Consider the following 12,348-nt stretch of genomic DNA (forward strand, 5'->3'; position numbering starts at 1 on the left):
TTTTGGTAGAAATGTAGTTATTTGCATTTGTATGCTTTCTTTTCACCTCAGTCACACAATCATTTCTGTTAAGGTAACTGAATATTAAATATTTTTTTCATCATGATAGCAGTTGCTCAACTAAATTAATCCAATCAAAATTCCACTTATTCATTTCAGAAACAACAGAGTCACTTGCAAATGAGAAAAACAAAACGTAGAGAAAAAACATTCTATAATAAACTAAGGTATCAGTATTGGTGTTGTTTTTAAAAAAGAAAACTATCTTCGATATCATTGTGCTTTTGTTTCTCTGCTTAGGTAGGCAGACTGTCAGATAAATTTTTAACACTGTTAGGGGACTCCTTTGAGAGTACGGTTTCCTGTTTGCCTCATTCATCCATAGTCTATGCCCCTGTGCTGGTTGCCTCATCCTTAGGCTTTTCACATAGCTCATCCATAGTTCCCAAACTAAACCTGGCAGTCTATTAAACTGGCTTCTTCATTCTTCAAATTTTGTGAGTAGTAGGGTGATGACCTAAAACAATGTCCAAACTTGGACATTTTGTTTAGGACAATTACCAAATGGAATAGGACACTGGGACAATGGGCAAAAACCAGGACTGTGCTGGGAGAACTCAATAGCTTTCATTATAGTTTTGCATTGTTCCTACATCTTCCTCCCTAGATTTTCCAGGACCTGGTTCCTTCCATCTCAGTGCTTAGATTCACATGTTGCTTCCAACTCTCAGTTTTTTTCCATCTTTACTTTCTGGTTTAATCTATTTACACAGAGTTCCTTCCTTGATCTTTACTCTCAAATTTGGTCCAGTTACCCTTTATGCTCAGTGTCAGAATCCTGCCAGAAACCTCAGCCTAAGACCTTGACATGTTGCCTTAAGCTCAAGGGTTCTCTGCTTTTGTACTAAAACTTTATATTAAACACCAACCCAAAAGCTGAGGACTATCCCATCTGACTGCTCCTCTCCGTGAGGCTTATAGCACTGCACACCCTCATTTCTGCTGTTACTGTACTATATAAACCTGGATTTGGATTCATGGCCCTGACTGGTCTCTAAATGTTGGCACATGCTTTTTTATGCTTCTGGTCTTTGAGACTTTTATACTTGTAGCTGCAGAGTAACATTCTTTAGATAGTTATTACCTTCATTTTTTTACCCATCATTGAGTAAGTTAATATCAAATATTCCTCTTTCTCTCATGTTCCATACACGACCTGTGTAGCCTTGAAAAGACCATCATTCTGCTTATCAGAGTGACTGATTTTATTAAGGACCTTCTCTGTCTACAAGATTGTAATAGACATAATTTGGATATAGAGATTGAATATAAACTTTCTCATAGTGTTACTGAATTGAAGGGTTCATTCATGCACAGTTAAGCCTAATGCAATGTGAACAAGATTTTGTTTGCAGCAAAATAAACAAATAAATACATATATAAATATATAAAGATTTATTTAAGAAAATGGTAACAAATCCAGAGACACAGGTGAGCTAAAGGCCTAAAACCTGGCTCCCTGGTGGGTTTTATAGGGGAAAAATCATTAATCATAGTGAGTAAGGGAGTTAAAAATCATGGGGTCTACAGATTGGTCGGTACTGATTGGCTGAAACATAACCGAAGTCAAGATATTATTTTTAGTTTGACCAAATTCTATCCTCTTGATTCACAAGCCTTAGGCTTTGTTTGTTAAGACAATTTGAAGTTGACTAGAATCTAATTGTCCTGAGGGCTTATTAAGGGAATAGATGTGCAGTATGTGCAAAGGTGAGAGAATCTGGTTGAAAGGAGGCAGGTACGTCTCAGTGCTATTTGACAGAACCAAGCTGGCTTTAATTAAGGAAAAAGTCATTTTAAAGAAATAGAGTTCCTGTGCTGTTACAATGGTAGGTACAATGAGTTATAAGAGATTGGAACAAGGATTCATGAGAATTATGTCACTACAGCCAAGAGATAAAGAGAACCAAAGTGAAGATAGTGAAAAAAGTTGGAAACTGATCTCACAGAGGCATTGTATCAATTACAGTAAGCAACATAAATTAATTCAAAATATAAGTGAAAAACATACTTGTCAGAAACACATACACATCAGAGTACTGTGTAGAACAGAAGAAGAGCTGTGGACCTGTAATACTGCAGTTCCTCATTGCCCAGGTGCTGAGTCGTGTTGGATGCTGACAGTTCTCAGCTGACTCTTTCCCTGTGAATTAAACTTGGCTGAAGAAAGGCACCTTCTCAGGAGCATTATTTTGATTCAGGGTACTCTCTTCACCCAAGTTTAATTCCCAGCCAATGACAGATTGCTTCAGTTTGGGACACCTCTAGTTCCAGACGCATTCTAGCTCCAGGGTTTTCTGTAGGGTTGACTGGGGACTCTTGTAATGACATTTCAGCCTGACCCTCTTTCTTCTCAATCTGCTTCATTTAATTCTCTTACAAGTAGGTGTTGACTCCAGTGACAAACTTGTGGGGGGATAGCATTGATTTACAGATTTATGGAAAAACTCTGTTTTAACCTTGAGCGATAACCTGGATGTCTGACTGTGACTCCTGGCCAAGGTGAGGGCAGGGGGAATTACCATATGCTGTTAAAAGCCCAAAACTTCCCTGATAACACCTAGGGTCAGATTTTTTCTGCTGGTTTCCAATGTTTTGAACAGTTAAACAACTTTGATTGACTGCATGATGAGAGAGGCATAAACTTTTGTACCGAGAACTTCTGCTTTGAGCTCTTCCAAAAACAAGTTTCTCACCCAGATCTTTGTTTAATTCAAACACAAAGCACAGTTCTTATGTGTATAAGGACCTGTGGGAGCTAGCATTTGGATGCCTTCTTTACCCCCATGTACTCTCTGTTATAACATTATATCTCTTGCTTTTAAATTATATCCTTACACGAGAATGCTCTGTGGATTCTGTGACTCTTTTAAATGCCTATACATGGGAAATTTTTTCAATTTCTCAATAAACTTACAAAATACAGATCTCAGTCTCAGAGTCTGCTTCCCAGGAAACCCTGACCTATAAAAATAACAAAGTTTGAAAAGTGTTTTTTACCCAAAAAAACCTGAAACACTAATTTGAAAGAATGAAGAATGAAGCCCTTGTTCATTGCAGCATTATTTACAATAGCCAAAATTTGGGAGTAACCTGTGTCCATCAATAGACGAGTGGATAAAACAGCTGTAGCACATTTATACAATAGAATACTACTCAGCTATAAAAAAGGAAGAAATCTTACCTTTGCAACAGCATGGACAGACCAGGAGAGCATTATGCTAAGTGAAATAAGTCAGTCAGACAAGTACCATATGTGAAATGTAAAGAACAAAATGAACTAACAAACAAAAGAGAGACAGAGTTAGACAGGAGGCTGACAGATTTAGGAGTGTGGGCTAGGTGAGGGGAGTGGAGGTATTATGCAAAAAAGGGGAAAAAGAGAAGGAAACTCATGGAAACCGACAACGATATAGTGATTGCCAGTATGGGACATTTAGGGGAATTGGAGGAGAGTATGAGGGGATAAACGGTGATGGACGAAGACTGGACTTGGGGTGATGAACACAGAATACAGTGTATGGATGATTTGTTGTAGAATTGTGCATGCACAACCTGAATAATTTTGAATACCAGTGTTACCCCAGTAAATTCAATGATAAGAAAAAAGTGTAGTAATGAGATCAACTGTGGAGTTTTCAACATTAGGAAAATGGTAATTACTTATATAGTGTTCTTGAGCCTCCTTTCATCTGCTATGTGTTTGTTATGGGTTGAATTGTTTCTTCTCAAAATTCATAGGTTAAAATCTTAACTCCCAGAATCTTAGAATGTGGCTTTTCTTGTAAATAGGGTCAAAGCAGGTGTAATTAGTTAAGATGAGGTTGTACTTGAGTAGGGTTGACCTCTAATCCAGGTAAACTGGTGTTTTTACATAAAAGAGCAATAGGACACACACAGAGAGAAATAATGGCATGTGAAAATGAGAATAGATGGAGTGATGTGGCAGAAGGCAAAGAAGACTGACAGCAAACACCACAGGCTGGGAGGCGTGAAGCCGGTTTCTCCTCACAGCCCTGGGAGGATCTGACCCTCCACTGCCCTCATCACAAACTTGTAGTTTTCAGAGATCTTAGATAATCAATTCCGGTTGTTTAAGCTCCTTGGCTGAATTCAGGTCCTTTGTTACAGCAGCCCTAGCTAACCAACACAGTCTGCATAGGATTAAAACTCCTAGGAAGGTAATTCTGATCTTTTTCAATGATCAAAGAAACAAAAAATTTGCTACACCAGATGACAGATCAACAAAAGTGCCAGAAATGCCTTTGAGATTTCAGTCCTAGTGATTGAGATGATGATTTTCTTAACTGGAATTTAGACGATGCTGGAGTTGAAACAAGTTTTATAGATAACACAGTGTTTTATATATTTGAGTTTGTAATAGTGATAAAATATCCTTAGAGATGTCCAGCAAGGGACTAGAATTGTAGGTTTAGAGCTTGAGAAAGGAAATGAAGGTAAGGATGTACCTATGAGGATAATTTTTACAAGGGCAGCTTTTGAAGAAATTGGATTGTTCATCTTTAACTGTGGCCTGGACCAGGAGCAAGCCAACTCTAATTTACAGGTGGTAATCTCGCAGGCTGTCACTGTTTCTGTGGGCAGTACTAAGTCGAAGAGAAACAAACATTGCTGGTCAGTAGCTAAAGTTTTCAGGCCATGTAGGGAATAGAGTAATTTATCCCAAAAAGTTCAAGTGCCAAATTTTATAGTGAGATATAATGTGGACTTGAAAAACTTTAAGCCAGGGCCAAGAAATGTAATATGGACAAAAAAGTTATATTAAAATTAGTTGGTGTCAAGATAACTCACTGGAGAAAAATAATCTTTTCAACAGATGATGCTGGGATATCTTGGTATCTGCATGCTAAGAAATAAATATCATATATAAACTGTAACTCAAAATAAGTTGAAGACCTAGACATAAAATATAAAAACATTAAACTCTTAGAAGAAAACATGGGTATAATATATGACCTTAGATTAGGCAATTGTCTCTTAAATTTAATAGTAAAAACACAGGCAACAATAATAAAAATTAGTAAATAGACAAACTTAAAAAGCTTTGTGCTTTAAACAAGGACACGATCAAAAAATGAAAAGACAACCCATAGAATGATAAATAATACTTTTTAAGTTACATACCTAATACAGAATTTGTATCTAGAATCTATAGAAAATTATCATAATTCCATAATTAAAAACAAATAACTAAAAATATGGGCAAAGAAATCTGAATTGGTATTTTTTACAACAGAGAGATACAAATGGCTAAGAGGCACAATGAAAAAGGTATATGTAATTAGCCATCAGGTAAATGGCAATCAAAATATCCAGGTACAATTAATATAAATTAGAATGATTATTACTATAAAGGAAAGTATTAATAAGTGTTAGTAAGAATATATAAAAATAGAAACTCATACACTAATAGAAGGAAAGTAAAATAGTGCAGTCACATGGGAAAAGTGTCTGGCATTTCCTTAAAATGTTAAGCATGACCCAATAATTCCACCCCTATGCATATATGTGAGAGAGATAAAAGTATATATCTACATGAAAAGTTGTGCACACATGCTCATAGCAGTATAATTTATAAAAGCCAAAAGTAGAAGCAACCTAAGTGTCCATAAATTGATAAACAAAATGTGATATTCATACAATGCAATATCATTTAGCAATAAAAAGAAATAAAGTTATAGTTCTTAATACAACCTGTATGAACCTTTAAACATTACACTAAATGAAAAAGTCATTCAGAAAAAAACCACATATTGTATGATTCCATTATACAAAATGTCCAGAATAGGGATAGAAAGTACAGTAGTTGTTGCTTAAGGCTGGGGAGTGGGGGAGCAATGGGAATGGAAAATTATGACTATAGAGTAGGCATTTCTTTTGGGGGTAATAAAGATGTTATAAAATTGATTGTGCTGATAGTTTCACACCTCTGTGTTATACTAGAAACTGTTAAATAACATACTTTGGATGAATTATATAGTATGTGAATTATATCTTTATAAAGCTGTTAAAAATTCTGTTTAAGGATAGAATTGTGGTAAATGATGAAATAGAGAGCAGGCTTCTGGAATGGGGTCCAGTTTTATCTGCAAAGTAGGAACAAATAGACACCAACTGTAGAGTGTCATGTTGCAAATTGAAGAGGAAACAAAACCAAAAATTCTCTTCACCATCAAAGGTACACTTCTTGTTTTAGTCTGTTCCGGCTGCTCTAACAAAAATACCATAGACTAAGTGGTTAATAAACAATAGAAATTTATTTTTTACAGTCCTAGAGGCTGGGAAGCCGAAGATCACAGTATGGGCAAATTTAGGGTCTTGTGAGAACTTACTTGGTGTTCCTCCCTGTGTCTTCACATGCCAGGGGGAAGGGAGCTCTCTGGGATTTCTTTAATAAAGACACTAATCCTATTCATGAGGACTCCATACTTGTGACCTAATCACTTTCCAAAGGCCCCAGTTTCTAACAACATCACCTTGAGGGAAAGGGTATGAATTTTAGGAGGACATAAACATTCAATCCATAGCACTTGTTTTGTGGAGTCTTAATAAACATTAAAGTTAGTCTTTTAAAATAAATGTCAGCTATTCTATATTGAGTCTTCTTCATTTTTTCTTTTCTTAATAGCATTTTAGCCAGATTTCATACCTTTTCTGCAATATTTGGTTATTGGGACAGTCTAATTCTGGTGTTCAAGAATTAGTTCTTTAACTTTAAAGCCAAAATCTCACATCCAATGCCAAGCCATTCACCCTTTTTCTTCAGAACACTCTGGAACTTTGCAGGAGGGGGCTGTCATCTGACTCTCAGACATTTTCTCTTCTTTCTTTTAAAATTTTTTTAATTTACTTTAGTGAGAAGAGAGAAAGAGAGCGAGAAGAAGAAGAAGTACAAGAAGAAGAAGAAGAAGAAGAAGAAGAAGAAGAAGAAGAAGAAGAAGAAGAAGAAGAAGAAGAAGAAGAAAGAGAAGGAGGAGGAGGAGGAGGAGGAGGAGGAGGAGGAGGAGGAGGAGGAGGAGGAGGAGGAGAAAGCATCAAATCCCACATGTGCCCTGACCAGGCATACCCAGGAATTTGAACTGGTGACTTCAACATTTCAGGTTGACACCTTATCTACTGCACCACCACTGGTCAGGCCCACCTGCTTCTTTTTTTTTTGTATTTTTCTGAAGTTGGAAATGGGGAGCAGTCAGACAGACTCCCGCATGTGCCCGACTGGGATCCACCCGGCATGCCCACCAGGGGGCGATGCTCTGCTCATCCGGGGCGTCGCTCTGTTGCAATCAGAGCCATTCTAGTGCCTGAGGTAGAGGCCACAGAGCCATCCTCAGCGCCCGGGCCAACTTTGCTCCAATGGAGCCTTGGCTGCGGGAAAGGAAGAGAGAGACAGAGAGGAAGGAGAGGGGGAGGGGTGGACAAGCAGATGGGCGCTTCTCCTGTGTACCCTGGCCGGGAATTGAACCCGAGACTCCTGCACGCCAGACCAATGCTCTACCACTGAGCCAACCGGCCAGGGCTTGTCTGCTTTCTTTTTAATTTTTTTAAATTTATTTTAGTGAGGAGAGAGAGAGAGAAATAGAGAGAGAGAAGAAGAAGGAGGAGGAGAAGAAGCAGAAGAAAGCATCAAATCCCACATGTGCCCTGACCAGGCATGCCCAGGAATTTGAACTGGTGACCTCAACATTTCAGGTTGACACCTTATCTACTTTACCAGCACTGGTCAGGCCCACCTGCTTCTTTTTGACCCAAATGGAAACACATCTGCCCTATCTCTTCTTCCACCTTTCAGTGACAGTTATCTTTGGGGTGTTGATAAAGGAAATGAGGAAATAACACATTTATCATGCATCAGAGAAATTTTTTTTAATCTTATTTTTATTAATTTTAATGCAATGACATTGATAAATCAGGGCACATATGTTCTGAGAAAACATCTCCAGATTATTTTGACCTTTGATTATGCTGCATACCCCTCACCCAAAGTCAAATTGTCTTCTGTCACCTTCTATCTGGTTTTCTTTGTGCCCCTACCCTCCCCCTACCTCTCCCTCTCCTTCCTCGCCCCCTCCCCACCCCTCCACCCTACTCCCTGTTACCATCACATTCTTGTCCATGTCTCTGAGTCTCATTTTTATGTCCCATCTATCTATGGGTTCATATATTTCTTAGTTTTTTCTGATTTACTTATTTCACTCCGTATAATGTTATCAAGGTCCATCCATGTTATTGTAAATGATTCGATGTCATCATTTCTTATAGCTGAGTAGTATTCCATAGTGTGTATGTGTGTGTGTGTGTGTGTGTGTGTGTGTGTGTGTGTATATATATATATATATATATATATATATATATATATATAATCTCAAACTTTTTAATCCACTCGTCCTCTGATGGACACTTGGGCTGTTTCCAGATCTTCGCTATTGTGAACAATGCTGCCATAAACATGGGGGTGCATTTCTCCTTCTGGAACCGTTCTATGGTGTTCTTGGGGTATATTCCTAAAAGTGGGATGGCTGGGTCAAAAAGCAGTTCGATTTTCAATTTTTTGAGGAATCTCCATACTGCTTTCCGCAGAGGCTGCACCAGTCTGCATTCCCACCAGCAGTGCAGGAGAGTTCCCTTTTCTCCACATCCTCGCCAGCACTTATTCTGTGTTGTTTGTTGATGAGCGCCATTCTGACCGGTGTGAGGTGGTATCTCATTGTGGTTTTAATTTACATTTCTCTAATGATTAGTGATGTTGAACATTTTTTCATATGCCTATTGGCCATCTGTATGTCCTCTTTGGAGAAGTGTCTATTCATTTCTTTTTCCCATTTTTTGATTGGATTGTTTGTCTTTCTGGTGTTGAGATTTACAAGTTCTTTATAAATTTTGGTTATTAACCCCTTATCAGATGTACTGTCAAATTTCTGATACACAGAGTCCCATAAGCTTGCCTTTAGTACTCAAATGAGGACTCAACCTGCAGAAAGGCGATGTCATTCCCTGCCTATGTGAACTGGTCTTTATTTATCCCTTTTCAGCTGTCTTTCCAAATGCTAATAATTGCCTTCTTTGCCCAAAGGATCATGACTCCCATCCACTTACTACGTTATTTTACTCAAGTCCTTGGGAAAATGTTTAGTTTAGATAACCTTCACTCTATTATCAATTGTATGAGTTATACATGACTTATTAGTTGTTCCATGTTATTGATTTTGGAAACTTATTTTAAAAATTATTACACACAAAATATTGTATCTGCAAAATTGAATTTTCCTTTTTTTTGGTTGTTTGTTCATTATCTTAATCTGAGGGACATGGAAACTGAAATATTAAGGGTTCAGCAAATATTGTCACCCCAACTTCCATCTTCTTTGCTCTTCCTCTTTCATTATCTTCTATTTTCTCTTGGTCTGCATTGCTTTTTCAAAATATCAGACTCCAGCTGACACTCTATGCCAAGCCAATGAAGTAATCGGCAGCTAAAACTGTGTGTATGCCTGTGTGTGTGTGCTTTCTAATTAATTGCTTTCTTCTATAGATTTAAACTACTTTATCTGCATGGAGGCATGTTGAACACAAAGGCACATTCAATACTAAAAAATTTACTTCTAGCTCTTCCAGACACTACCATATTCTCCAGTGACTTGGGCAGTAGTGGTGATTATATTTGTAGGCTTGTCTTCTTTGTCAAAACTGGCAGCAGCTTAATTGACACCACTAATAATGACACTGACAGTACAGAGTCCTTGGGGTGGTCCACATGTATTGTTTTAGAAAATAAATGTCACAGTATTGTAGAAACACTCATACTTTCTGGCACTTAACATCATACCTCACCATGCCCAAGTAAAAATAACTTGGGCCAACAGATCTGACCTTGATTAAGAAAAGAACACTGTGAGAAACATAGTAAGGTTACAATACATTTTAAGTTCTCCTACCTGGTTTTCTCACCCTAGCTCCACAGCGAAAGCACCTGGTCGGTGAGCTGGCCAAGCACTGAGAGCTCTTGTTTCTCTGCATGCTTTAGTGGATAATTTTGGGTCCACAAAGGGTAACTTCTCCAATTGTCAGCCAACACAGAGTTTTGGACAACTTTCAGAGCTACAGAGGAGAAGTAGGAATACACAAGTGGGAAAGGATAATTCAATGATCCTTGACTTGAGATCTTGACATCTGACTCTCACCTAACTACTAGCTCAGGAAGGCCACACACTGGAAGAAGCACATACAAAAAATTGAAAGTTACTTAACTGCATTCCATACACCTGTGGGCATAAACCACTATCTTTAACCAGTCTTGAGTTATCTGACCATTGTATACATAATTGGAAGGGGAAACTGAACCTTGTTTCTATACTTTAGTACTATTTTTACCAAAGTAAAACAAGGAGAATGCCTACCCAGAAGGAGAGATTATACCACGGCTTGAAATACAGGCAGGGCAAAAGTAGGTATAAAGCTGTTCTTATAAAAAATTATATAATAATCAATAAATAATAATACAAGAATAAACCCTGTGTTTCACCAACTCACAACTGTAAACCTACTTTTGTCCACCCTAATAAAGAGCACTTGAAACTTGAGACCCACCTGAAAGTGTTGACTATATTTTCCAACTAACTGCCCTTCTCACTACATGTGAAAAACATACCTGCCTACATGGTGGGAAAAGATGATGGGTGGTGAGGGCATGCTTACAACCAGTCTTTTTTTCTTTTTTTTTTAGGGGACAGAACAAACACAATTCTCCACTACTGCTAATTATGCAGCTGAGTTTCCTACATTTGAGGAAATTGTAGGGTCAGTACATTGGAAATTCAATAAATAAATGTCGCCCTAGGAAAACCACATTGGTGATCCTGGTATCTCCCCAGGCAGGTAAGATCAATTAAATCTTTTTTGTTTTGTTTTTTCAGACTTGAAGCTATATCTTTTTTTCTTTTTTGGGACAGAATAAAATCTACTAACCCTACTTTGTTCTAAACTTTTGATCATCATGGCTAAATTTTCTACTATATTTCTAACTCATACATCTTTTTCCAATTTTTTTCTTTCTTTAGTGAGAGGAGAGGAGAGAGAAAGACAGACTTTTGCATGCATCCTGACCAGGATCAACCTGGAAACCCCTGTCTGGGGCCAATGTTTGAATCAACTGAGCTCTATCCTCAGTACCCAGGCCTGATGCTGGAACAAATCAAGAGAGAGAAGGGGGAGAGGGAAGGGAAGAGAAACAGATAGTCTCTACTCATGTATGCCCTGACTGGGGATAGAACCCGGGGCATCTGCATGCCAGGCCAACAATCTATCCATTGATCCAACTGGCAAGGGCTCAATTTTTGTCTCTTTCAATCTCCATCTTTCATTTTTTATATATCAATATCAAATAGTCTAGCTTTCCTAAATTTCATTTATCTTAACACTCATTCTTTTTTTAAAAAATTTTTATTTATTTATTCATTTTTTTAAAGAAGAGAGGGGGAGAGAGAGAGAGAGAGAGAGAGAGAGAGAGAGAGAGAGAGAGGAGAGACAGAGAGAGAGAAGGAGGGGAGGAGCTGGAAGCATCAACTCCCATATGTGCCTTGACCTGGCAAGCCCAGGGTTTCGAACCAGCAACCTCAGCATTTCCAGGTCAACGCTTTATCCACTGCGCCACCACAGGTCAGGCCAACACTCTTATTCTTAAGAATCAAACGTGGCTCTTTGTTGTCCTTCAAATCAAGTCCAGTCACTTTAGCTTGGCGCATTAACTTTCAGTGACTTCCCCCTCACCAGCACCCTTTCAACTTCAATCATCATATTTTACAAAATTTTTATTTAGCAATTTAAATTTAAAGGGCTGACATTGATGAATAAGAGTACATAAATTTCAGGTAAACATTTCTATAGCATTTGAACTGTTGATTTTGTTGTATATACCCATGACCTAAAGTCAATTCATTTTACATCATCATATATTTGTACCTCATTACTCCCTTTTCCTCATGCCCTCCTCCACATCCTCCTCCCCTGGTAATCACTTCACTCTTATCTATATCCGTGAGTTTCAGTTTTATATTCCACTTATGTGTGAAATCATATAGTTCTTAGCTTTTTCTGATTTACTTATTTATTTCAGTATGATGTTCTCAAGGTCCATCCATGTTGTCATAAGTGGCACTATGTCATCATTTCTTGTGGCTGAGTAGTATTCCATTGTATATATGTACCACATCTTTTTAATCTAATTCTCTATTAAAGGATATTTTGTTGTTTCTATGTCTTGGCCACTGTGAA

At 37.9% G+C, this 12,348-nt stretch overlaps 1 non-coding gene across 1 annotated transcript; it reads right to left on the reverse strand.

Annotated features, from left to right (window-relative positions):
- Nucleotides 1-10,798: 10,798 nt before the first annotated feature.
- Nucleotides 10,799-10,961, reverse strand: LOC136327672 (U1 spliceosomal RNA). Its single transcript, XR_010729844.1, has one exon. It is a non-coding gene; the product is annotated as a U1 spliceosomal RNA (small nuclear RNA).
- Nucleotides 10,962-12,348: the final 1,387 nt, after the last annotated feature.

Source organism: Saccopteryx bilineata, chromosome 2 (assembly GCF_036850765.1).
Source record: "Saccopteryx bilineata isolate mSacBil1 chromosome 2, mSacBil1_pri_phased_curated, whole genome shotgun sequence".
NCBI lineage: Eukaryota > Metazoa > Chordata > Mammalia > Chiroptera > Emballonuridae > Saccopteryx > Saccopteryx bilineata.